We start from the raw sequence: 24,614 nt of genomic DNA on the forward strand, positions 1-24,614 counted from the left end.
AGTCGGCACTCGCTTACGGCCACACCACCCTGAACACGCCCGCTAGTTGGTACGTTCCAGGAAGTGTCTGTGCCGGTAGTAGAGGGAGAAAGGCTCCCTCACGTGGGTTTGTTAAATTTGAATTTAGTTTATAGTTTGAGTTTAATTTATTGTTTGTGAAGTGTTTATTTTGAGTTTAAACCACCGAACAGCAGCTTTATGCTGACTGTGAGGTGGTTTTTTGTTGTATTTAGTTAAAATTAAAAAAAGATCAGACGGACGCATGGCAAGCAACACTGAAATGGCTAAGGAACAATGTACTGGCAACGAAACTGGACTGGATAAACGAAAACAAGCTGGACATGATTTAAATAAAGACGCAAGGCAGGATGGATTAACTGAAAGTAGAAGAGGAATCTTTGAAAATGAAAGCAACGGTAACGAAAAGGGAATGGAAAAACGAAAACGAGCTGGAAAAGATTTAAATGAAGACGCCAGGAAAGATAGTTTAACAGAAAACAGCAGAGAAAATGTTGAAAACGAAAGCAACGGTAACGAAAATGGACAGCAAAAAAGACAACGAGATGGAAATGACAACAGTGAAAAAGCAAAGAAAAGGGGTGAGCAAAGGATTTACGCAAAAGAAGCAACAGTGATTGTGAATGTTGATAATGTGGAAGGATTGAAAGCGGAAGATTTAATAAAAGCAGTAGCAGATAGGATTGGACAAGGGAACATTTTGGTAATGAGACCACGAAATAATAATGAATATGAACTGATTTTAGAAAATGAGGAAATGTGCGAGGATCTAATGGAAGGACTAATGATTAAAGGTGTGCAGTGCAACGTAAGAAAGCTAAAAAATAAGGAGTATGTTGTCTCTTTTATGCATTTGCCTGGGTACCTAGATGATTATGAAATTTTAGAGAAATTAGAAAGCTGGCAGGTTGTGCCAATCACAAAACTTAAAAGGAGAGTGTATCCGGGCACCGACATAGAGGACGGTACGAGATACGTGAGAGTGAGGTTCCCTAAGGAGGTGGTCTCACTACCATACAGCACAAAGTTTGAGACTGCGGAGGGCTCCCAGCATTTCCGGGTGATGCACAGCCATCAGGTGAAAACCTGTCGGCTGTGCATGAGCTCGGAACATTTGCTGAAGGAGTGCCCCGAGTTTAAATGTTATAAGTGCGAGGAGCTGGGACACTTTGCACGTCAGTGTAGAGCAGTCAGGTGCCCGGATTGCAATGATTTTATAAACAAATGTGAGTGTTGGATGGAGGAAGAGGAAGGAGGGGTGGATAATCAGGTGCCCAGACAAATGCATAAAAGAAATGATAACGCAGAAGAGAGAACGAATGAAGAGGGGAGACAAATAGAGAAACAGCAGTCAACAGAGCCTGGAGGAGAAGAAGCAATGGTGGAAAAGCAGATAATTGAAGAAAAAGCAACTGAAAATCAAGAGGAAACGGTACGGGAAAAGGACACAGAAAGGACACAAATGGAGATATCGGAGAGTTTGGATGTTTTAATGGACAAAGAAGGTAACGAGGAACAACGGAGTACAGCACAAGACAGCGAAAGAGAGGACGATGAAATGGAAGAAGCAGGAGTAATGGACAGACGGGAAAAAAGGCCTTTGAGGAGAAGAACAATGAAGGTAACGCCAAATATTGATAATGCGCGAAAAAAGAAATTAAAGTCCCAATTGACAAGAGAAAATAGATTTGAGGTGTTAAGGCGAGGAGAGGAGATGGACTGAGATGATGGTATTTAAGGTTTTTATTTTATTTATTTTTTAATGGTTTTACGATGTGTGACTTTTAACGCGAGGGGACTTTTAGATTTTAAGAAATTTGAAAGAGTAACTGATCATTTTAAAAATCAGGACATCATTTTACTGCAGGAAACAAACTGGAAAGATGATATTTTAATGGACTATCGAAAGAAATGGGAAGGATGGATTTTACATAATAACGGTGATGGAAAATGTGGAAGAGGAGTCGCAATTTTAATGAAAAGTGACGTTTTTAAAGAGAGTAAAGTTTTATACAAGGATGGAAAAGGAAAATGTATGGTTGTAGAAGTAATTTATGAGATGAAGAAAATTGTTTTAGTTAATGTACATGCGCCGACGGAGGAAAAAGAAAAGAAGGTTTTTATTAATCATTTAAGAGAGTTTTTAAAGGATTATAAAGAAATTGTAATAGTGGGAGATTTTAATACGGTTTTTAGCAAACAAGACATGGCGGAAGGAACGGTTTTTAAGAGTGATATGGGAAGAAAATAACTACAATTTTTAATGGAAGAATTTAAAATGACTGATGTGTGGAGAGAAAGAAATCAAAGGAAAAAAGAGTTTTCAAGAAGACAAATTGTGATGAATTTTGTGTGTAATACGAGGATTGATTTTATTTTGTGTACAAGAAATGTGGAGAATTTTATTGAAGATATTAAGTATGAGGAGACAAGTTTAAGCGATCACAAGTTTTTATTTTTTAATATAGATTGGGAGAAATTACAAAGAGGGCCTGGAGTATGGGTTTTAAACACAGAAATTTTGAAAGACAAACATTATGTTGAAAGCGTGAAAGAAATTATTGAGAATGAGAAAAACAGTGTAATGTATGCGGAAAATAAGAGAATATGGTGGGAAAATGTAAAGTATGCTATCAAAAAATATTCAATTGAATATTGTAAATTAGTGCGAAAATGTAAAAGGTTTAAGGAGAAAGAATTGAAAGCAAGTCTTGAAAAAGAATTAAATGAAGAAAATAAGGACATTCAAAAGATCAAAGAAATCGAAGAAAAGTTGAAAGAAGTAGAGGAAAAGCAATATGAAGGAGCAAGATTACGAAGTAAAGCACAGTATATGGTTGAAGGAGAAAAATTTACGAAATTCTTTTTTGATTTAGAAAAAAAGAAAGGGAATGCTGAAATGATAAAGGAGATAAAAGGAAAAAATGGAGAAATAGTTCAGGGAAATGCAAATGTTCTAAAAGAAATTAAGGATTTTTATGAAGATCTTTTTAAGGCAAGAGGAGTAGAGGAGAAAGAAAAAACAGATTTTCTTAACAAAATAAAAGCAAAAGTAAGCGAAGAAGATAAAGAGGAATGTGAACAAGAGTTTAGAGCAGAAGAAATTGAACAAGCGATTGACGAACTAAATAAAAAGAAAAGCCCAGGAATTGATGGTTTAGGAAGTGAATTTTATAAGTGTTTTAAAGGGATTTTAATAGAGATTTTAAAAGAGGTTTTTAAAGAAATTTTTGAAAGGGAAGAAATTTATGAAAGAATGCGGATTGGATTAATGAAACTCATTTACAAAAAGAAAGGTGAAAAGACAGATTTAAAGAATTATAGACCCATATCAATGTTGAACACAGACTTAAAAATAATTGCAAAGGTTTTAGCTAACAGATTGAAAGAAATAATGCCAAAAATAATAACTACAAACCAGGCTTATGCTGTGAAGGGAAGAGATATTGCAGATGTGACGATGAGTATAAGGGACACTATTTGGTATATGACAAAAGAAAAACAAGAAGGATATGTGTTTAGTCTGGATTTTGAAAAGGCATTTGATAGGGTGGAACATGTGTTTTTATTTGATGTTTTAAAGAGTTTTGGTTTTGGAGAGAATTTTATCAAATGGATCAAGATTTTATATAAGGGTGCTCTGACTAAAGTTAAATGTAATGGTTTTTTATCGAATGCTTTTAATGTTACAAGATCAGTGAGGCAGGGTTGTCCACTCTCTGCCTTACTATATTCTTTACTGTCTGAACCATTAGGACTAGCAATTAAAGAAAACAAGAAGATAATGGGGATTGAAAGTGAGAAAAGTAAAGTGTTTCAATATGCTGACGATACTACAATAATTGTAAAGGGGAAGGAAAGTGTAAAAGAAGTTATGAATGTTGTAAACAAATTTTGTAAAGGTTCAGGAAGTAAAGTGAACGAGGACAAAACTGTGTACATGAAATTTGGTAAGGCTGCTAGTCTGGAAGATTGCTTTAAATTCAAAGAAGTGGGAGAAATGAAAATTTTAGGAATTCTAATGGGTAAAGATGAGAAGAAAACAAGAGATGATGTATGGAATAATCTAATTATTGATATTGAGAGAAAACTGAACTTTTGGAATCTAAGGAATTTAAGTTTAAAGGGAAAAGTGTTGGTTTTAAATGTTTTAATGGTTTCTAAATTATGGTACGTTTTATATTTAACTGAAATGCCTATGTGGACAGAAAAGAGGTTGAAGGAATGTTTTTTAAACTTTTTATGGAATGGAAAACCCCCCAGAATAGCACATAACACGATTTTAGGAGATATAGAGAGGGGTGGGCTGGGATTAATGGACATAGAGCAGAGAAAAAATAGTCTGAGAGTTAAAGTGGTCAAAAAATACCTACAAGAAGAGAATAATGCTGAGTGGAAAAAAACAATGAAATATTTTTTAAACAGATGGGGGATGACATTTTATGGATGAAGACAAAACTGTGGATGACGGAAAATGTGCCTGGATTTTATAGAGAGCTTTTAAGTGCATGGGGAAACTTTTTACCAAAAGTTGATTTTAACCCCAGGGGGAGAGAAAACATTTTAAATCAACCTCTTTTTTTAAATCACAACATTTTAAAGCAAGGCAAAGTGATTTATTATAAGAAGTGGATGGAGGTGGGAATAACAAGAGTCAGAGACATTTTATATGAAGTGAAAGAAGGATTTTTACCCGTACAATGTATTTTTGATGCAATGGATGAGGCAAAGGAAGAATACAGCAAAACAGGAATTTTAAATTCATATGAAATGATAAAACAAGCAATACCTGAAGAATGGCTGGAAAGAGTCGAAAAACGAGAAAATGAAAGTGAGGAGAAAGAAATAAGAGTAAATTTGGATAACACAGTGTGTGACTTTAAGGAATGTACTATTAAGATGTTTTATTGTGTTTTTAGAGACTCTGTTTTTAAAGAGCCAATTGTGACTGATTTCTGGACACAAAAATTAGTAAATTTAAAACCTGAAGAAATGTGGAATAATATGAAAGGAAAATGTGTAGCAACAAGTCTAGAATCAGAAGAGTACATGATAAGACACAAAGTGGTTTTTACTGATTTGATTTTAAACAAGATAAGAATGGAACCTAGTGCAATGTGCAAAGTGTGTAATGAAAAGGAAGAAGGGATTTTACATTTGTTTTTATACTGCAAAGAGTTGGAAAGTTTTTTAAGCAAATGTAATGATGTGGTCAAAGCTCTTGAAGAGCGATGGAATGAAAATGAATTGGACTGGAATCAAATTGTGATGTTTGGATGGACAAAGAAAAGTAAAAACAGTGCTTTTATAAATCTTTGGATAATGTTGATGAAAAGGGCAATATGGGAAAGAAGGATTGTAGCAAAAAAGGAAAAAACTGTGATGGAGGTATGGAATGTCTTTAAGAGAAAATCTGAAATGTATATTGAAAAACTGTATGTGCATTTTAAAGGTGAAGAAAATGAGAATGTGTTTTATAAGGTTTTTACTTCCGAGGTTTGTTGTATTCTTGAGGACTTAGATTGGACTTTGCCAGACATCCATTGAGGTGATGTTATTTGATTCTTATGTTGTTTTTATTATTATTTTTAATTACTGTATGTATGTAAATTTGTGATTTGATAATGTATATTGTAAATTGAATTGAAACGTTCAAAAAAAAAAAAAAAAAAAAAAAGCACGCCTGCTCTCGTCTGATCTCGGAAGCCAAGCAGGGTCGGGCCTGTTTAGTACTTGGATGGGAGACCGCCTGGGAATACCAGGTGCTGTAAGCATTTAATTAAATATTTATTTATGTCATTTTTACCCATGAATGCGTCCTTTCTGTAAGCGTTCTCCCATGGCATGGCGTTGCCACATTAGTTTTGAATTGTCTCTCGAATCGAGGCCGCACTCGTTTACGGCCACACCACCCTGAGCACGCCCGCTTTCGTCTGATCTCGGAAGCCAAGCAGGGTCGGGCCTGGTTAGTACTTGGATGGGAGACCGCCTGGGAATACCAGGTGCTGTAAGCATTTAATTAATTAAATATTTATTTATGTCATATTTTCCCATGAATGCGTCCTTTCTGTAAGCATTTACCGATGTCATGGCGTTGCCACATTAGTCTTGAAGTGTCTCTCGAATCGAGTCGGCACTCGCTTACGGCCACACCACCCTGAACACGCCCGCTCTCGTCTGATCTCGGAAGCCAAGCAGGGTTGGGCCTGGTTAGTACTTGGATGGGAGACCGCCTGGGAATACCAGGTGCTGTAAGCGTTTAAATAATTAATTATTTATTTATGTCATTTTTTCCCATGAATGCGTCCTTTCTGTAAGCGTTCTCCCATGGCATGGCATGGTAGGGGTGGGAATCGCTTGGACCCTCATGAATCGATTCAGAATCGATTCTTAGGGTCCCGATTCGATTCAGAATCGATTCTTGACGTACTAATTTGCATATCTGTGACGTCATTACGTCGCATTTGCTTTCAAAGCCAGGTTAATGTTTGCGCTTTTGCTAGTCTCTGAACTGTCATATACTGTACTTTAATGCAACTAGGGATAAATAATGTCATTCTTATATACATACATGTGTTGTTTCTGTTGTAAGACATTAAAACCAGTAAAAATATTAATTTAACGTGACATATTAATTCTATATGTTAACCGGCATTAACTTCCACGAACGTTAAGCGTCTAATCATCATCATTATACACAGTGATTGGCAGTATTACTGTATTTATATAATGCAGCGCACCCAGCGACTGAATAACAAACTATGTGCATATTTTTACAGAAGTATATTCATGTTATATCTAAACAGTCTGCGGATGGTTTAGGGCAGGGGTGTACAATACGTCGATCGCAAAGGCAATGCCGGTAGATCGCACAACTGCTGCTCCACGCGCAAAATTGTCATAATGGTCTTTTGGAGTAATTGTGAAACATGCAGGTCTTTTTGAGTTGCTGCGCCTTTCTTCTCAAATGTGTTTTGCCATGCCACTGCAGCTCAGTCGTCTTTAACTTCCAAAATTCACATGGATGTGCATTCTTGCCTCACGCAGTTCCTGATTCACACGCACGGTGTGTGTGAGCGAGCAAACGAGAGGGAGAGAAAGGCAGCGTAGCGCTGATTTGTATGCTTCTAATACTGTTAGTTTCACTAAACCGCATCTCCGCTATTTTAAGGAGTACTCGACATGTACTCAAGGATTTTTTTTAAAACTCCTCAAAAAGAATAGAGTAATGGTGACAGCCCTAAATTCAATGTAGATATATATGCAGTATAGTCCTACAAGCATTTAAAGTGTTCTTTCTCTTCTGCTCTTGTAAGCTCGGCTATGCGCTCTTGCAGGGCGCGCTCTCTTAAGTTGTCCGTGTGCATCACCGCTCCCCCAGTTGAGTTCCGCCTTTTGGTTCTGATAACGTGACGTTATTTTGTAAACTAACATTTAAGAATCGATTCTTGACATTTGTGAATCGATTCAGAATCGGCCCACGTCCGAATCGCGATTCATCTAAGAATCGATTTTTTTGCCCACCCCTATGGCATGGCATGGCATGGCATGGCATGGCATGGCATGGCATTGCCACATTAGTTTTGAAGTGTCTCTCAAATCGAGTCAGCACTCGCTTACGGCCACACCACCCTGAGCACGCCCGCTCTCGTCTGATCTCGGAAGCCAAGCAGGGTCGGGCCTGTTTAGTACTTGGATGGGAGACCGCCTGGGAATACCAGGTGCTGTAAGCATTTAATTAATTAAATATTTATTTATGTCATTTTTACCCATGAATGCGTCCTTTCTGTAAGCGTTCTCCCATGGCATGGCGTTGCCACATTAGTTTTGAAGTGTCTCTCGAATCGAGTCCGCACTCGTTTACGGCCACACCACCCTGAGCACGCCCGCTCTCATCTGATCTCGGAAGCCAAGCAGAGTCGGGCCTGTTTAGTACTTGGATGGGAGACCGCCTGGGAATACCAGGTGCTGTAAGCATTTAATTAATTAAATATTTATTTATGTCATTTTTTCCCATGAATGCGTTCTTTCTGTAAGCGTTCACTGATGTCATGGCGTTGCCACATAAGTCTTGAAGTGTCTATCGAATCGAGTCGGCACTCGCTTACGGCCACACCACCCTGAGCACGCCCGCTCTCGTCTGATCTCGGAAGCCAAGCAGGGCCGGGCCTGGTTAGTACTTGGATGGGAGACCGCCTGGGAATACCAGGTGCTGTAAGCATTTAATTAATTAAATATTTATTTATGTCATTTTTTCCCATGAATGCGTCCTTTCTGTAAGCATTTACCGATGTCATTGCATTGCCACATTAGTCTTGAAGTGTCTCTCGAATCGAGTCAGCACTCGCTTACGGCCACACCACCCTAAGCACGCCCGCTCTCGTCTGATCTCGGAAGCCAAGCAGGGTCGCGCCTGGTTAGTACTTGGATGGGAGACCGCCTGGGAATACCAGGTGCTGTAAGCATTTAATTAATTAATTAAATATTTATTTATGTCATATTTTCCCATGAATGCGTCCTTTCTGTAAGCATTTACCGATGTCATGGCGTTGCCACATTAGTCTTGAAGTGTCTCTCGAATCGAGTCGGCACTCGCTTACGGCCACACCACCCTGAACACGCCTGCTCTCGTCTGATCTCGGAAGCCAAGCAGGGTCGGGCCTGTTTAGTACTTGGATGGGAGACCGCCTGGGAATACCAGGTGCTGTAAGCATTTAATTAATTAAATATTTATGTCATTTTTTCCGATGAATGCGTTCCTTCTGTAAGCGTTCACTGATGTCATGGCGTTGCCACATAAGTCTTGAAGTGTCTGTCGAATCGAGTCGGCACTCGCTTACGGCCACACCACCCTGAGCACGCCCGCTCTCGTCTGATCTCGGAAGCCAAGCAGGGTCGGGCCTGGTTAGTACTTGGATGGGAGACCGCCTGGGAATACCAGGTGCTGTAAGCGTTTAAATAATTAATTATTTATTTATGTCATTTTTTCCCATGAATGCGTCCTTTCTGTAAGCGTTCTCCCATGGCATGGCATTGCCACATTAGTTTTGAAGGGTCTCTCGAATCGAGTCAGCACTCGCTTACGGCCACACCACCCTGAGCACGCCCGCTCTCGTCTGATCTCGGAAGCCAAGCAGGGTCGGGCCTGGTTAGTACTTGGATGGGAGACCGCCTGGGAATACAAGGTGCTGTAAGCATTTAATCAATTAAATATTTATTTATGTCATTTTTACCCAAGAATGCATCCTTTCTGTAAGCGTTCTCCCATGGCATGGCGTTGCCACATTAGTTTTGAAGTGTCTCTCGAATCGTGTCCGCACTCGCTTACGGCCACACCACCCTGAGCACGCCCGCTCTCGTCTGATCTCGGAAGCCAAGCAGGGTCGCGCCTGGTTAGTACTTGGATGGGAGACCGCCTGGGAATACCAGGTGCTGTAAGCATTTAATTAATTAATTAAATATTTATTTATGTCATATTTTCCCATGAATGCGTCCTTTCTGTAAGCATTTACCGATGTCATGGCGTTGCCACATTAGTCTTGAAGTGTCTCTCGAATCGAGTCGGCACTCGCTTACGGCCACACCACCCTGAACACGCCTGCTCTCGTCTGATCTCGGAAGCCAAGCAGGTTCGGGCCTGTTTAGTACTTGGATGGGAGACCGCCTGGGAATACCAGGTGCTCTAAGCATTTAATTAATTAAATATTTATGTCATTTTTTCCGATGAATGCGTTCCTTCTGTAAGCGTTCACTGATGTCATGGCGTTGCCACATAAGTCTTGAAGTGTCTGTCGAATCGAGTCGGCACTCGCTTACGGCCACACCACCCTGAGCACGCCCGCTCTCGTCTGATCTCGGAAGCCAAGCAGGGTCGGGCCTGGTTAGTACTTGGATGGGAGACCGCCTGGGAATACCAGGTGCTGTAGGCGTTTAAATAATTAATTATTTATTTATGTCATTTTTTCCCATGAATGCGTCCTTTCTGTAAGCGTTCTCCCATGGCATGGCATTGCCACATTAGTTTTGAAGGGTCTCTCAAATCGAGTCAGCACTCGCTTACGGCCACACCACCCTCAGCACGCCCGCTCTCGTCTGATCTCGGAAGCCAAGCAGGGTCGGGCCTGGTTAGTACTTGGATGGGAGACCGCCTGGGAATACAAGGTGCTGTAAGCATTTAATCAATTAAATATTTATTTATGTCATTTTTACCCAAAAATGCATCCTTTCTGTAAGCGTTCTCCCATGGCATGGCGTTGCCACATTAGTTTTGAAGTGTCTCTCGAATCGTGTCCGCACTCGCTTACGGCCACACCACCCTGAGCACGCCTGCTCTCGTCTGATCTCGGAAGCCATGTAGGGTCGGGCCTGGTTAGTACTTGGATGGGAGACCGCCTGGGAATACCAGGTGCTGTAAGCATTTAATTAATTAATTATTTATGTCATTTTTTCCCATGAATGCGTTCTTTCTGTAAGCGTTCACTGATGTCATGGCGTTGCCACATAAGTCTTGAAGTGTCTGTCGAATCGAGTCGGCACTCGCTTACGGCCACACTACCCTGAGCACGCCCGCTCTCGTCTGATCTCGGAAGCCAAGCAGGGTCGGGCCTGGTTAGTACTTGGATGGGAGACCGCCTGGGAATACCTGGTGCTGTAAGCATATAGTTAATTAAATATTTATTTATGTCATATTTTCCCATGAATGCGTCCTTTCTGTAAGCATTTACCGATGTCATGGCGTTGCCACATTAGTCTTGAAGTGTCTCTCGAATCGAGTCGGCACTCGCTTACGGCCACACCACCCTGAGCACGCCCGCTCTAGTCTGATCTCGGAAGCCAAGCAGGATCGGGCCTGTTTAGTACTTGATGGGAGACCGCCTGGGAATACCAGGTGCTGTAAGCAATTAATTAAATATTTATTTATGTTCATTTTTACCCATGAATGCGTCCTTTCTGTAAGCGTTCTCCCATGGCATGGCGTTGCCACATTAGTTTTGAAGTGTCCCTCGAATCGAGTCCGCACTCGTTTACAGCCACACCACCCTGAGCACGCCCGCTCTCGTCTGATCTCGGAAGCCAAGCAGGGTCGGGCCTGGTTAGTACTTGGATGGGAGACCGCCTGGGAATACCTGGTGCTGTAAGAATTTAATTAATTAATTATTTATGTCATTTTTCCCATGAATGCGTCCTTTCTGTAAGCGTTCTCCCATGGCATGGCGTTGCCACATTAGTTTTGAAGTGTCTCTCGAATCGAGTCTGCACTCGCTTACGGCCACACCACCCTGAGCACGCCCGCTCTCATCTGATCTCGGAAGCCAAGCAGGGTCGGGCCCGGTAAGTACTTGGAGGGGAGACCGCCTGGGAATACCAGGTGCTGTAAGCATTTAATTAATTAATTATTTATGTCATTTTTTCCCATGAATGCGTTCTTTCTGTAAGCGTTCACTGATGTCATGGCGTTGCCACATAAGTCTTGAAGTGTCTATCGAATCGAGTCGGCACTCGCTTACGGCCACACCACCCTGAGCACGCCTGCTCTCGTCTGATCTCGGAAGCCAAGCAGGGTCCGGCCTGGTTAGTACTTGGATGGGAGACCTCCTGGGAATACCAGGTGCTGTAAGCATTTAATTAATTAAATATTTATTTATGTCATTTTTTCCCATGAATGCGTCCTTTCTGTAAGCATTTACCGATGTCATTGCGTTGCCACATTAGTCTTGAAGTGTCTCTCGAATCGAGTCAGCACTCGTTTACGGCCACACCACCCTGAGCACGCCCGCTCTCGTCTGATCTCGGAAGCCAAGCAGGGTCGGGCCTGGTTAGTACTTGGATGGGAGACCGCCTGGGAATACCAGGTGCTGTAAGCGTTTAAATAATTAATTATTTATTTATGTCATTTTTTCCCATGAATGCGTCCTTTCTGTAAGCGTTCTCCCATGGCATGGCATTGCCACATTAGTTTTGAAGTGTCTCTCGAATCGAGTCAGCACCCGCTTAGGGCCACACCACCCTGAGCACGCCCGCTCTCGTCTGATCTCGGAAGCCAAGCAGGGTCGGGCCTGGTTAGTACTTGGATGGGAGACCGCCTGGGAATACCAGGTGCTGTAAGCATTTAATTAATTAAATATTTATTTATGTCATTTTTACCCATGAATGCATCCTTTCTGTAAGCGTTCTCCCATGGCATGGCGTTGCCACATTAGTTTTGAAGTGTCTCTCGAATCGAGTCCGCACTCGCTTACGGCCACACCACCCTGAGCATGCCTGCTCTCGTCTGATCTCGGAAGCCAAGCAGGGTCGGGCCTGGTTAGTACTTGGATGGGAGACCGCCTGGGAATACCAGGTGCTGTAAGCATTTAATTAATTAATTATTTATGTCATTTTTTCCCATGAATGCGTTCTTTCTGTAAGCGTTCACTGATGTCATGGCGTTGCCACATAAGTCTTGAAGTGTCTGTCGAATCGAGTCGGCACTCGCTTACTGCCACACTACCCTGAGCACGCCCGCTCTCGTCTGATCTCGGAAGCCAAGCAGGGTCGGGCCTGGTTAGTACTTGGATGGGAGACCGCCTGGGAATACCTGGTGCTGTAAGAATTTAATTAATTAATTATTTATGTCATTTTTCCCATGAATGCGTCATTTCTGTAAGCGTTCTCCTATGGCATGGCGTTGCCACATTAGTTTTGAAGTGTCTCTCGAATCGTGTCCGCACTCGCTTACGGCCACACCACCCTGAGCACGCCCGCTCTCATCTGATCTCGGAAGCCAAGCAGGGTCGGGCATGGTTAGTACTTGGATGGGAGACCGCCTGGGAATACCTGGTGCTGTAAGCATTTAATTAATTAATTATTTATGTCATTTTTTCCCATGAATGCGTTCTTTCTGTAAACGTTAACTGATGTCATGGCGTTGCCACATAAGTCTTGAAGTGTCTATCGAATCGAGTAGGCACTCGCTTACGGCCACACCACCCTGAGCACGCCTGCTCTCGTCTGATCTCGGAAGCCAAGTAGGGTCTGGCCTGGTTAGTACTTGGATGGGAGACCGCCTGGGAATACCAGGTGATGTAAGCATTTAATTAATTAATTATTTATGTCTTTTTTTCCCCATGAATGCGTTCTTTCTGTAAGCGTTCACTGATGTCATGGCGTTGCCACATAAGTCTTGAAGTGTCTGTCGAATCGAGTCGGCACTCGCTTACGGCCACACCACCCTGAGCACGCCCGCTCTCGTCTGATCTCGGAAGCCAAGCAGGATCGGGCCTGTTTAGTACTTGATGGGAGACCGCCTGGGAATACCAGGTGCTGTAAGCATTTAATTAATTAAATATTTATTTATGTTCATTTTTACCCATGAATGCGTCCTTTCTGTAAGCGTTCTCCCATGGCATGGCATTGCCACATTAGTTTTGAAGTGTCTCTCGAATCGAGTCAGCACCCGCTTACGGGCACACTACCCTGAGCACGCCCGCTCTCGTCTGATCTCGGAAGCCAAGCAGGGTCGGGCATAGTTAGTACTTGGATGGGAGACCGCCTGGGAATACCTGGTGCTGTAAGCGTTTAATTAATTAATTATTTATGTCATTTTTTCCCATGAATGCGTTCTTTCTGTAAGCGTTCACTGATGTCATGGCGTTGCCACATAAGTCTTGAAGTGTCTATCGAATCGAGTCGGCACTCCCTTACGGCCACACCACCCTGAGCACGCCCGCTCTCGTCTGATCTCGGAAGCCAAGCAGGGTCGGGACTGGTTAGTACTTGGATGGGAGACCGCCTGGGAATATCAGGTGCTGTAAGCATTTAATTAATTAAATATTTATTTATGTCATTTTTTCCCATGAATGCGTCCTTTCTGTAAACGTTCACCGATGTCATGGCGTTGCCACATTAGTCTTGAAGTGTCTCTAGAATCGAGTCGGCACTTGCTTACGGCCACACCACCCTGAGGGTGCTATTGAGCAATCAGGAAGTGAGTTGGCTGCAGTAGAGAGAGGAAGGCTCTCTCATTGTTTATGTTTGTTAGTGTTTGTAGTTTTTATTTTTATATCGATTGAGTTTTGTTTGTTAGTGATTTTTTTGTTTTGTTTAAACCACCTAACAGCAGCTTTCGGCTGGCTGGAGGGTGGTTAAATTGTGATTTTTCGTGGTTTTGTTTGTTTGTTTTTGTTTTTCGTGTTTGTTTTTCATTTGAAATGGACGGACCTACGGCTAATGACCTGGAAATGGCGGCGGAGAAACGGAACGGCAATGACACTGGACCTGAACATCGACCACGAGCTGGAAACCAAAAGGATACAGGTGTTAGGAATTTTGAGCAAAGGAAATACATGAAGGAAGCAACAGTGATTGTAAATGTGGACAATGCTAATGGAGTAAAGGCAGAGGATATAATTAAAGTGATAGCAGAGAAAATTGGAGAAGGAAACGTTCTGGCAGTAAGACCAAGACAAAATAAGGAATATGAACTGACCCTGGAGAAGGAGGAAATGTGTGATGAGTTAATGGATGGACTAATGATAAAAGGAACAAACTGTGAGGTGAGGAGATTACAAATCAGAGAATATGTCGTTTCCTTCATGCATTTGCCTGTTTACCTGGAGGATAATGAAATTTTAGAAAAATTGCAAGGTTGGGGCGTTTTGCCAATATCAAAAATTAAAAGAAGGCTGTATCCGGGCACTGGAATTGAGGACGGGACAAGGTTTGCGAGAGTGAGGTTCCCCAAGGAAGTGGTTTCACTCCCATACAGCACGAAGCTGGAAACAGCGGAAGGGCCGCAATATTTTAGGGTGATGCACAGCCATCAGGTGAAAACCTGTCGGCTGTGCATGAGCCCAGACCATCTAATGAAAGATTGCCCTGATTTTAAGTGCTACAAATGTGAGGAGAGGGGACATTTCGCAAGGGACTGTAACACTGTTAAGTGCCCGGACTGCCAAGACTATTTAAATAAATGTGAGTGTTGGATGGATGGAGGAGAAGGAGGATCACAAAAACAGGTGGACAGTCAAATGCATGAAGGGAACGATGGAGAAGAAAATGAAAATGAAGAACAACAACACACTGATGGAGCAAATGAAATGGAAAAGGGAATAACCATAGAGGAACAGACAACAGAGGACATAGAAGTGGAAAATGAGAAGGACAATTCACAAGGAGATGATGGTACATGGACACCAATTGAAATTTCTGCAGGTTTTACAAGTCTTTTAGATACGATGGACAAAGAAGGACAAAATGTATGGAAGTAAATCTGTGCCGTTGGGTTTTGAATTCTAATTCTTAGCACTGAATTTTTTTACATAAAATTTTTAACACAAAATTTTATTTTGCATCTAAATCAGACTTTGAATTTTAAAAGCCATCGAATTTCTAGCACAGTTTTTGTGCCTATGACATTTTTTTCAATGTTTAAAAAAAATTCAGTGTAAAAAAATTCAATGTCTAAAAAAATTCAGTGAAAAAAAATTCAATGTGTTTTAAAAGATTCAGTGTAAAAACATTCAATGTTTCAAAAGATTTTGTGTAAACAATTCAATGTCTCAAAAAATTCAGTGCAAAATAATTCAACGTCTCAAAAAATTCAGTGTAAAAATATTCAGAGTCAACATCCGGGGAAGCAAGGAGAAGCAATCGATCCCTGTATCAAATCATTCAACATCCAGCCAATCATTTACGCTCCATTGGTCACGTGACACCGAAACGGGAAGTGGGTGAAGTTCAGGCTGGTTCAGGCAAAGGGTTTATTTGCATTAACACATTTTTCACATCTGGCAGATCGTATCATCAGTATATCAGGACACAGTCCGTTTACATTTATCAACATCAAAGTGACTACTGTATCTGGATGTGTGATCGATCCCGTGCGGGGAGACGCACTGGATAAATAGCTGTCAATCACAATGGCTACAACTGGCTTTAACAATATGATTTAGGGTTGTCGCGGTAACTGCACTCCCGTATTGTACAGTTCTACTGAGAAGCAAACAGCAGAGAATAACTAGCAACCCTAATAACCGTGATTCACCTTTTTAGCTTTATATTTTAAGCTTTAAAGGTTTTATCTTTGCTTATTAATATTTGCAGCGTCCGCACCGCGTACTTTACCTGAACTCGACTTTCACCCACATGCTTTTTACCAACAAAATTAATGTGAAACATGAGGATGACAATCCCGACTTCACTGTTTTAGTCTGCCTTAATAACGTGCTTTAGGCTCTGTCTGAACTTATACGTTTTTGTTCTGTAGCCTACTTTGTTCACTCACATATTTCTATATCAACAATAAACTGTTGTTTCCTTTGTTTCCTGATAAGTTTAATATGATTTAAATAAAAGAGCTAACAATTTCCTAAATTTCCTGTTCATGTCTCTCTCTAGTCTAGTGTGTAAGAAGTGAAGAAGTAATGTAATTTACAAACACATTTAGGTATAAGAAACTTACTTTGCATAAAACCAACACTGAGCAAATGTATTTGGTCAATGTTATTATGGTTCGTACGTGTTTAACCTAAAATGTGTTAAATGAGATAGAAACTGCTCACTGACCAGCGCAACATTCACATAATGACCCTTGATATGTCGCCAAGGAAACTCAAACATTAAAACGATCCATTAAATTCTGCTACTAAATATTAAATCTCTACATTAATAATAATGTAGAGATTGGAACATATTAAACATATGCCTGAATAACTTAAAAATACAAGCAGTGTTAAAATGCTTTTGTATATCGATTTATTTCAAGATACTTTCAAGCTTATATTGCTCCACAAATATGAATAGAATAGACAGGATTTAAATTGAATTTCTAACTTTTGCGAGTTTGTCCATGGTTTATATTGTTGTAGTTTTATATTGATTAAACAAATGATTGGTTTGCTTATTTTAAATAAATCTAAGGATCTTTAGATGTATTTATGTATTAAGGCAGGTAAAATATTTTCCATTTATTCCTTTTTGGTAAACCTTCTCCTTTATATAAGTGAGTCATTTTAGTAATTTATTGTTGTTCTGTTATAATAAAATAATAATAAACAAACACTAAGCAGTCGTAGTAATGGAAAATTATGTCTTTCATTTATTTGTGTTAGAACGCATACCATCCATCGAATTTGTTTTATTAATAAACAAGCTGTTTTAGCGAGTTTGTCGTTGTACTATTTTATTGGTTTTAAGTTTTTCGTTCATAATAATAATAAAGAAACATTTTAAAAAACTATTTTAATTCAAGAAATGGAAATATTTAATAATCTGACTTTAAAAGCAAAAGTGATCTACAGATGAACGTCTTTGCCAAGTGGCTTTCCTATATGCGGTTTGTTTAGTTCAGAAGGTGAAAAAATCCTTACCTGTATTTCCCTAATAATAGAAATACAACACATCTATGTAAGAACGTCTCCGTGTTATTTTTACATTATGACTTAAAAGAACAATTTGGAAAATTAGATTAGAAGGGCGTGAATCCGCAATTACACTTGCTTTGAAGGCAGCTTATTTTTCCAGAGAAAGATATGGTAACATTTCTTCAGAAGAATTGCTGAAACCTATTAATTTACTGATGTTTTTATTAGTACTCCAGCTGTTTTATCGGCCTTTGAGATGGGACGCGGCAGTCAAGTTTATGCTGAAAGCGGGGTGAATTCCAAATGGCATTGAACAAAATACACAGAAGAATTTTCGTTGTGTTTTATTTATCCATCTTGATGTGTGGCGCAAGAACGGATAACATTCCAATCACAAACGCAGCCGGGGACGGATCTCACTCAATCCAGCCATGGAATCTGCATTTACAGGTCAACGTCACACAAAACACCGCTAACTATCATTAATCTTCTCCCTGACAGCTGTCAAAAATAAAGGAGGTTAGGTAATGGAGCGCATTTTAAAACTCCTGCTCGTATTTTTAAGTTATTCAGGCATATGTTTAATACGTTCCAACTATTCATGTAGAGATTTAATATTATGTAGCAGAATTTAATGGATCGTTTTAATGTTTGAGTTTCCATGGCGACATATCAAGGGTCATTACGTGAATGTTGCGCTGGTCAGTCAGCTGTTTCTATCTCATTTAACACGTTTTAGGTTAAACACGTACAAACCATAATAACATTGACCAAATACATTTGCTCAGTGTTGGTTTTATGCAAAGTAAGTTTCTTATACCTAAATGTGTTTGTAAATTACATTACTTCACTTCTTACACAATAGACTAGGAGACATGAACAGGAAATTTAGGAAATTGTTAGCTCTTTTATTTAAATCATATTAAACTTATCAGGAAACAAAGGTAACAACAGTTTATTGTTGATATAGAAATATGTGAGTGAACAAAGTAGGCTACAGAACAAAAACGTATAAGTTCAGACAGAGCCTAAAGCACGTTATTAAGGCAGACTAAAACAGTGAAGTCGGGATTGTCATCCTCATGTTTCACATTAATTTTGTTGGTAAAAAGCATGTGGGTGAAAGTCGAGTTCAGGTAAAGTACGCGGTGCGGACGCTGCAAATATTAATAAACAAAGACAAAACCTTTAAAGCTTAAAATATAAAGCTAAAAAGGTGAATCACGGTTATTAGGGTTGCTAGTTATTCTCTGCTGTTTGCTTCTCAGTAGAACTGTACAATACGGGAGTGCAGTTACCGCGACAACCCTAAATCATATGGTTAAAGCCAGTTGTAGCCATTTGTGATTGACAGCTATTCATCCAGCGCGTCCCCCCGACGGGATCGATCACACATCCAGATACAGTAGTCACTTTGATGTTGATAAATGTAAACGGACTGTGTCCTGATATACTGATGATACGATCTGCCAGATGTGAAAAATGTGTTCGTATGTTAATGCAAATAAACCCTTTGCCTGAACCAGCCTGAACTTCACCCACTTCCCGTTTCGGTGTCACGTGACCAATGGAGCGTAAATTATTGGCTGGATGTTGAATGATTTGATACAGGGATCGATTGCTTCTCCTTGCTTCCCCGGATGTTGACTCTGAATATTTTTACACTGAATTTTTTGAGACGTTGAATTATTTTGCACTGAATTTTTTGAGACATTGAATTGTTTACACAAAATCTTTTGAAACATTGAATGTTTTTACACTGAATCTTTTAAAACACATTGAATTTTTTTTCACTGAATTTTTTTAGACATTGAATTTTTTTTACACTGAATTTTTTTTAAACATTGAAAAAAATGTCATAGGCACAAAAACTGTGCTAGAAATTCGATGGCTTTTAAAATTCAAAGTCTGATTTAGATGCAAAATAAAATTTTGTGTTAAAAATTTTATGTAAAAAAATTCAGTGCTAAGAATTAGAATTCAAAACCCAACGGCACAGATTTACTTCCATAAAAATGAGATAGTAGAGAGCAGCGGGATTGACAATAAAGAAATGGAAGAAGCAGCAGTATTGGAGAAAAGCAGAGACGGAAGAGCACAAACAAGAAGAAGAGCATTAAAGGTAACACCAAATGTACAGTTTGCTAGGAAAAAAGTGATGAAAAAAGGACAAAAGAAATGTGTAAATAGGTATGAAGTTTTAAAGGGCCTGGAGGAGATGAAGTGAGACAATGGTTTTTAGGTATTTAATTTTTCTTTTAATGGTTTTAAGTTGTGTGACTTTTAATGCAAGAGGACTGCTGGACGTGAGAAAATTTGAAAAAGTAATTGAAAGATGTAAACATGAAGATATCATTGCACTACAAGAAACGAACTGGAAAGAGAATGTGATGAAGGATTTTCAAAGGAGATGGGCTGGAGGAATTTTATATAACAATGGTAATGGAAGATTTGGAAGAGGAGTTGCTTTTTTAATGAAAGAGGAGGTTTTTAAAAGAAGCAAAATTGTATATAAAGACAATATAGGAAAATGTATGATTGTAGAGACAAAATATGACGAAAAGGAAATGGTTATAGTAAATGTACATGCACCAACAGAAGAGAAGGGAAAAAAAGATTTTTTTTATGTTTTAAGAGGTTTTTTAAAGAAATATAAAGAAATTGTAATGATGGGGGATTTTAATACAGTTTTTAGTAAACAAGATATGGCAGAGGGAATGGTTTTTAAAAGTGATGCGGGGAGAAAATAATTAAAGTTTTTAATGGAAGAAAATAAAATGATTGATGTATGGAGAGAAAGGAACGAAACAAAAAAAGAGTTTTCAAGACGACAAATAGTGGGACAGTTTGTGTGCAAAACAAGAATTGATTTTATTTTATGTAATAGGAATGTGGAAAATTTTATTGAAAAGATTAAGTATGAAGAAACAAGTTTAAGTGATCATAAGTTCTTATTTTTTAAAATTGATTGGGACAAAATACAAAGAGGGCCAGGGGTATGGGTTTTAAATACAGAGATTCTTAAAAATAAAGATTATGTTTCAGAAATCAAACAAATTAAAGAAAGAGAAAAGGAAAGTAAAATGTATGAAGAGAGTAAGACAATATGGTGGGAAAACGTAAAGTTTTTAATAAAAAAATTCTCAATTAAATACTGTAGCCTAATACAAAAATGTAAGAGATATAAGAAAAAAGAAATGAAAACAGACTTAGAAAAAGAACTAGCTAAAGAAAACAAAGACATACAAAAGATAAGAGAAATTGAGGAAAGATTAAAGGAAATAGAGGAAAAAGAATATGAAGGAGCAAGATTAAGAAGTAAAGCAAAATATATGGTGGAGGGTGAGAAATGTACAAAGTTTTATTTTGACCTAAGAAAAAGAAAGGAAAAGCAGAGATTGTAAAGGAGATAAGAGGGAAAAATGGGGAAATCGTACAAGGAAATGAAAATATTCTAAAAGAAATAAAGGCCTTTTATGAGGACCTTTTCAGTACTCAAGGTGAAGAGGAGAAAGAAAAAAAACAATTATTAAATCTAATAAAAGCAAAATTAAGTAAAGAAGATAAAGATGTATGTGACCATGATTTCAGAGAAGAAGAGATTGAACAATCAATAGATCAACTAAACAGAAAGAAGAGTCCGGGAATAGATGGTTTGGGGAGTGAATTTTACAAATGTTTTAAAGGGGTTTTAACAAAGATTTTAAAGGAGGTTTTTAAGGAAATTTTTGAAAAAGAGGAAGTAAATGAAAGGATGAGAATAGGTTTGATGAAAATTATATATAAAAGGAAAGGGGAGAGGGTAGACTTAAAGAACTATAGACCAATTTCAATGTTGAACACAGATTTTAAAATTATAGCAAAGGTTTTAGCAAATAGACTGAAGGAAGTGATGCCAACTATAATAAAAACAAATCAAGCATATGCAGTCAAAGGAAGAGACATAGCTGACATAACAATGAGTATAAAGGACATGATATGGTACATAAAACAAGAAAATAAGGATGGGTACATAATCAGTTTAGATTTTGAAAAAGCTTTTGATAGGGTGGAACATGGTTTTTTATTTGATGTTTTAAAGAGTTTTGGTTTTGGGAAGAATTTTATCAAATGGATTAAAATCTTATACAAGGGGGCTTTGACAAAAATTAAATGCTATGGGTTTTTAACTGAATGTTTTAAAATTACGAGATCAATACGGCAAGGTTGTCCACTCTCGGCACTGTTATATTCACTTGTATCAGAACCACTGGGATTAGCTATAAAGGAAAATACAAAAATAACAGGAATTGAGATTGAGGGAATTATGTCTGAAGGGAAAGTTTTTCAGTATGCAGATGACACAACAATAATTGTAAATAGGAAAGAAAGTGTACAAGAGGCCATGAATGTTGTCAAGAAATTTTGTAAAGCATCAGGAGGTAAAGTTAATGAGGATAAAACAGTGTACATGAGGTTTGGCAAAGCTGTGCCTTTAAATGATTATTTTAATTTTAAAGAGGTAGAAGAAATGAAAATTTTAGGACTTTTATTGGGGAAAAATGAGAAAAAAACAAGAGATGAAATGTGGGAACAACTGATATCAGGAATAGAAAGAAAAATAAACTTTTGGAAATTAAGAACTTTAAGCTTGAAGGGGAAGGTTTTAACTTTGAATGTTTTAATGGTTTCTAAATTGTGGTATGTTTTATACTTATCTGAAATGCCAATATGGATAGAAAAGAGGTTGAAGAAATGTTTTCTTGATTTTATTTGGAACGGCAAACCGCCAAGAATAGCTTACAACACGATTTTAGGGGATATAGAAAAAGGCGGTCTAGGATTAATGGATGTAGAACAAAGGAAAAACAGTCTAAGAGTAAAAGCAGTTAAAAAGTATTTACAAGAAGAAAACAAGGCAGAATGGAAGAAAACAATGAAATATTTTTTAAACAGATGTGAAAATTTTAACATGGAGGATGGAATTTTATGGATGAAAACGAAAAATTGGATGACAGAGAGAATACCTGGATTTTATAGAGAATTGCTTAGTGCTTGGGGGAAGTTTTTAACAAATATTGAATATGACCCACGAGGAAGAGAAAACATTTTAAATCAACCTCTGTTCTTGAACAACAAGGTTTTAAAACAAGACAAAGTCATTTATTTTAAGAAATGGATGGAAGTGGGAATAACTCAAGTAAAAGATGTAATGTATGAAGTGAAAGAAGGTTTCTTACCTGTACAATGTGTGTATGATGCAATGGATGAGGCAAAAGAGGAATACAGCAAACAAGAAATTATAAACAAGTATGAAGTAATTAAACAAGCTATACCCAAAGAGTGGATTAAAAGAATAGAAAATATGGAAAAGGAAAAAGAACAGAAAGACATTCAAGTGATTTTGGATGAAAAAGTATACACTCTCAAAGAATGCAGTATTAAGATGTTTTATTGCTTTTTCAGAGACAGTGTTTTTAAAGAACCTATTGTAAATCGCTTCTGGCTACATAAATTTGTGAATTTAAAACAGGAAGATATATGGAGAAACATGAGGGGAAGATGTGTAGAAACAAGACTGGAGTCCTTGGAGTACACAATAAGACATAAAGTGGTATTTACTGATGTGATTTTAAACAAAATAGGAAAGGAACAAAGTGCGATGTGTAAAGTATGTCACGAAAGAGAAGAAGGAATTGTACATTTGTTTTTGAACTGCAAAGAATTGGACTCTTTTTTAAACAAATGTAAGGACATAATCAAAGAATTGGATGAACAATGGAATGAGAATGAAATGGAATGGAATAGATTGGTGATGTTTGGTTGGAAAAGGAAAAGTAAAAACATGAAATTTATTAATTTATGTGTAATGTTAATGAAAAGTGCAATATGGGAACGACGAACTGCAGCAAAAAAAAGAAAAAATTGTAATTGATGTATGGACTGTTTTTAAAAGAAAAACTAAAATGTACATGGAAAGATTGTATGCCTATTTTAAACATGAGAATATGTTAGAAGCTTTTTACAATGTTTTTACGCCCAAGGTTTGCAGTATTTTAGAGGATTTAAAGTGGAGATTGCCAGATGTTACGGGACACATTTTTACATAATTTTAAAGGTTTTCTTTCTCATTGTTCTTTTATGTAACTATTTAACTTCATGGTAGTGTATATTTGATGTTTTTTTGTGTAAAAAAAAAAAAAAAAAAAAAGCACGCCCGCTCTCATCTGATTTCGGAAGCCAAGCAGGGTCGGGCCTGGTTAGTACTTGGATGGGAGACCGCCTGGGAATACCAGGTGCTGTAAGAATTTAATTAATTAAATATTTATTTATGTCATTTTTACCCATGAATGCATCCTTTCTGTAAGCGTTCTCCCATGGCATGGCGTTGCCACATTAGTTTTGAAGTGTCTCTCGAATCGAGTCCGCACTCGCTTACGGCCACACCACCCTGAGCACGCCTGCTCTCGTCTGATCTCGGAAGCCAAGCAGGGTCGGGCCTGGTTAGTACTTGGATGGGAGACCGCCTGGGAATACCTGGTGCTGTAAGCATTTAATTAATTAATTATTTATGTCATTTTTTCCCATGAATGCGTTCTTTCTGTAAGCGTTCACTGATGTCATGGCGTTGCCACATAAGTCTTGAAGTGTCTATCGAATCGAGTCGGCACTCGCTTACGGCCACACCACCCTGAGCACGCCTGCTCTCGTCTGGTCTCGGAAGCCAAGCAGGGTCGGGCCTGGTTAGTACTTGGATGGGAGACCTCCTGGGAATACCAGGTGCTTGTTTTTAGTACTTGTTTTTAAATCTTTAAATGGCCTAGCACCAAGGTATCTCTCTGATATGAACAATCTTTATGCCCCGACAAGAGCACTTAGGTCTGCTGATCATTTGCTTCTAGTTGTCCCACGTGTTAGGTTGAAGAGCAGGGGTGACCGAGCATTTGCAGTAATGGCACCGAGGCTTTGGAACAGCTTACCTCTCTATATTAGACAGGCTCGAACTCTTGCTGCTTTTAAATCGGACCTAAAAACTTATTTATATGGTTTGGCATTTGATGCTATGTGTGAGCTGCATTCTTTTATTGTTTTACTGTCTCTTGATGTTTTTCTGTTATGGTGTTAACTGTTTGTATCTTTGATATTTTATTCTGCTCGTGTACAGCACTTTGGGGAACACTTGCTGTTTTTAAAAAGTGCTTTATAAATAAACTTTGACTTTGACTTTGACTGTAAGCATTTAATTAATTAAATATTTATTTATGTCATTTTTTC

General features: G+C 38.6%; 16 non-coding genes and 14 pseudogenes across 16 annotated transcripts; all 30 read left to right on the plus strand.

Annotated features, from left to right (window-relative positions):
• The first annotated feature begins 5,913 nt into the window (after nt 1-5,913).
• On the plus strand, nt 5,914-6,032 carry LOC135751005 (5S ribosomal RNA). The gene has a single exon (XR_010532901.1). It is a non-coding gene; the product is annotated as a 5S ribosomal RNA (ribosomal RNA).
• Nucleotides 6,033-6,157: 125 nt separating this feature from the next.
• On the plus strand, nt 6,158-6,276 carry LOC135750960 (5S ribosomal RNA). The gene has a single exon (XR_010532857.1). It is a non-coding gene; the product is annotated as a 5S ribosomal RNA (ribosomal RNA).
• Nucleotides 6,277-7,632: 1,356 nt separating this feature from the next.
• On the plus strand, nt 7,633-7,751 carry LOC135751243 (5S ribosomal RNA). Its single transcript, XR_010532981.1, has one exon. It is a non-coding gene; the product is annotated as a 5S ribosomal RNA (ribosomal RNA).
• Nucleotides 7,752-7,876: 125 nt separating this feature from the next.
• Nucleotides 7,877-7,995, plus strand: LOC135751059 (5S ribosomal RNA; annotated as a pseudogene).
• Nucleotides 7,996-8,120: 125 nt separating this feature from the next.
• LOC135751197 (5S ribosomal RNA) lies at nt 8,121-8,239 on the plus strand. Its single transcript, XR_010532955.1, has one exon. It is a non-coding gene; the product is annotated as a 5S ribosomal RNA (ribosomal RNA).
• Nucleotides 8,240-8,364: 125 nt separating this feature from the next.
• LOC135751139 (5S ribosomal RNA) lies at nt 8,365-8,483 on the plus strand (annotated as a pseudogene).
• A 129-nt stretch (nt 8,484-8,612) lies between these two features.
• On the plus strand, nt 8,613-8,731 carry LOC135750970 (5S ribosomal RNA). Its single transcript, XR_010532867.1, has one exon. It is a non-coding gene; the product is annotated as a 5S ribosomal RNA (ribosomal RNA).
• A 121-nt stretch (nt 8,732-8,852) lies between these two features.
• Nucleotides 8,853-8,971, plus strand: LOC135751184 (5S ribosomal RNA). The gene has a single exon (XR_010532953.1). It is a non-coding gene; the product is annotated as a 5S ribosomal RNA (ribosomal RNA).
• A 125-nt stretch (nt 8,972-9,096) lies between these two features.
• On the plus strand, nt 9,097-9,215 carry LOC135751042 (5S ribosomal RNA). Its single transcript, XR_010532937.1, has one exon. It is a non-coding gene; the product is annotated as a 5S ribosomal RNA (ribosomal RNA).
• Nucleotides 9,216-9,340: 125 nt separating this feature from the next.
• Nucleotides 9,341-9,459, plus strand: LOC135751052 (5S ribosomal RNA; annotated as a pseudogene).
• Nucleotides 9,460-9,588: 129 nt separating this feature from the next.
• On the plus strand, nt 9,589-9,707 carry LOC135751185 (5S ribosomal RNA; annotated as a pseudogene).
• A 121-nt stretch (nt 9,708-9,828) lies between these two features.
• LOC135751239 (5S ribosomal RNA) lies at nt 9,829-9,947 on the plus strand. Its single transcript, XR_010532977.1, has one exon. It is a non-coding gene; the product is annotated as a 5S ribosomal RNA (ribosomal RNA).
• Nucleotides 9,948-10,072: 125 nt separating this feature from the next.
• On the plus strand, nt 10,073-10,191 carry LOC135751136 (5S ribosomal RNA; annotated as a pseudogene).
• A 125-nt stretch (nt 10,192-10,316) lies between these two features.
• LOC135751140 (5S ribosomal RNA) lies at nt 10,317-10,435 on the plus strand (annotated as a pseudogene).
• A 121-nt stretch (nt 10,436-10,556) lies between these two features.
• On the plus strand, nt 10,557-10,675 carry LOC135750969 (5S ribosomal RNA). The gene has a single exon (XR_010532866.1). It is a non-coding gene; the product is annotated as a 5S ribosomal RNA (ribosomal RNA).
• A 125-nt stretch (nt 10,676-10,800) lies between these two features.
• LOC135751210 (5S ribosomal RNA) lies at nt 10,801-10,918 on the plus strand (annotated as a pseudogene).
• A 122-nt stretch (nt 10,919-11,040) lies between these two features.
• On the plus strand, nt 11,041-11,159 carry LOC135751037 (5S ribosomal RNA). The gene has a single exon (XR_010532932.1). It is a non-coding gene; the product is annotated as a 5S ribosomal RNA (ribosomal RNA).
• A 120-nt stretch (nt 11,160-11,279) lies between these two features.
• LOC135751013 (5S ribosomal RNA) lies at nt 11,280-11,398 on the plus strand. Its single transcript, XR_010532909.1, has one exon. It is a non-coding gene; the product is annotated as a 5S ribosomal RNA (ribosomal RNA).
• Nucleotides 11,399-11,519: 121 nt separating this feature from the next.
• Nucleotides 11,520-11,638, plus strand: LOC135751097 (5S ribosomal RNA; annotated as a pseudogene).
• Nucleotides 11,639-11,763: 125 nt separating this feature from the next.
• Nucleotides 11,764-11,882, plus strand: LOC135751238 (5S ribosomal RNA). The gene has a single exon (XR_010532976.1). It is a non-coding gene; the product is annotated as a 5S ribosomal RNA (ribosomal RNA).
• Nucleotides 11,883-12,007: 125 nt separating this feature from the next.
• On the plus strand, nt 12,008-12,126 carry LOC135750984 (5S ribosomal RNA). The gene has a single exon (XR_010532881.1). It is a non-coding gene; the product is annotated as a 5S ribosomal RNA (ribosomal RNA).
• A 125-nt stretch (nt 12,127-12,251) lies between these two features.
• On the plus strand, nt 12,252-12,370 carry LOC135751010 (5S ribosomal RNA). Its single transcript, XR_010532906.1, has one exon. It is a non-coding gene; the product is annotated as a 5S ribosomal RNA (ribosomal RNA).
• Nucleotides 12,371-12,491: 121 nt separating this feature from the next.
• Nucleotides 12,492-12,610, plus strand: LOC135751130 (5S ribosomal RNA; annotated as a pseudogene).
• Nucleotides 12,611-12,730: 120 nt separating this feature from the next.
• Nucleotides 12,731-12,849, plus strand: LOC135750986 (5S ribosomal RNA). Its single transcript, XR_010532883.1, has one exon. It is a non-coding gene; the product is annotated as a 5S ribosomal RNA (ribosomal RNA).
• Nucleotides 12,850-12,970: 121 nt separating this feature from the next.
• On the plus strand, nt 12,971-13,089 carry LOC135751196 (5S ribosomal RNA; annotated as a pseudogene).
• Nucleotides 13,090-13,211: 122 nt separating this feature from the next.
• Nucleotides 13,212-13,329, plus strand: LOC135751165 (5S ribosomal RNA; annotated as a pseudogene).
• A 126-nt stretch (nt 13,330-13,455) lies between these two features.
• LOC135751205 (5S ribosomal RNA) lies at nt 13,456-13,574 on the plus strand (annotated as a pseudogene).
• Nucleotides 13,575-13,695: 121 nt separating this feature from the next.
• Nucleotides 13,696-13,814, plus strand: LOC135751158 (5S ribosomal RNA; annotated as a pseudogene).
• A 9,958-nt stretch (nt 13,815-23,772) lies between these two features.
• On the plus strand, nt 23,773-23,891 carry LOC135750967 (5S ribosomal RNA). The gene has a single exon (XR_010532864.1). It is a non-coding gene; the product is annotated as a 5S ribosomal RNA (ribosomal RNA).
• Nucleotides 23,892-24,012: 121 nt separating this feature from the next.
• Nucleotides 24,013-24,132, plus strand: LOC135751216 (5S ribosomal RNA; annotated as a pseudogene).
• The last annotated feature ends 482 nt before the right edge of the window (nt 24,133-24,614 follow it).

This window comes from Paramisgurnus dabryanus, chromosome 18, assembly GCF_030506205.2.
Source record: "Paramisgurnus dabryanus chromosome 18, PD_genome_1.1, whole genome shotgun sequence".
In the NCBI taxonomy this organism is placed as follows: Eukaryota; Metazoa; Chordata; class Actinopteri; order Cypriniformes; family Cobitidae; genus Paramisgurnus; species Paramisgurnus dabryanus.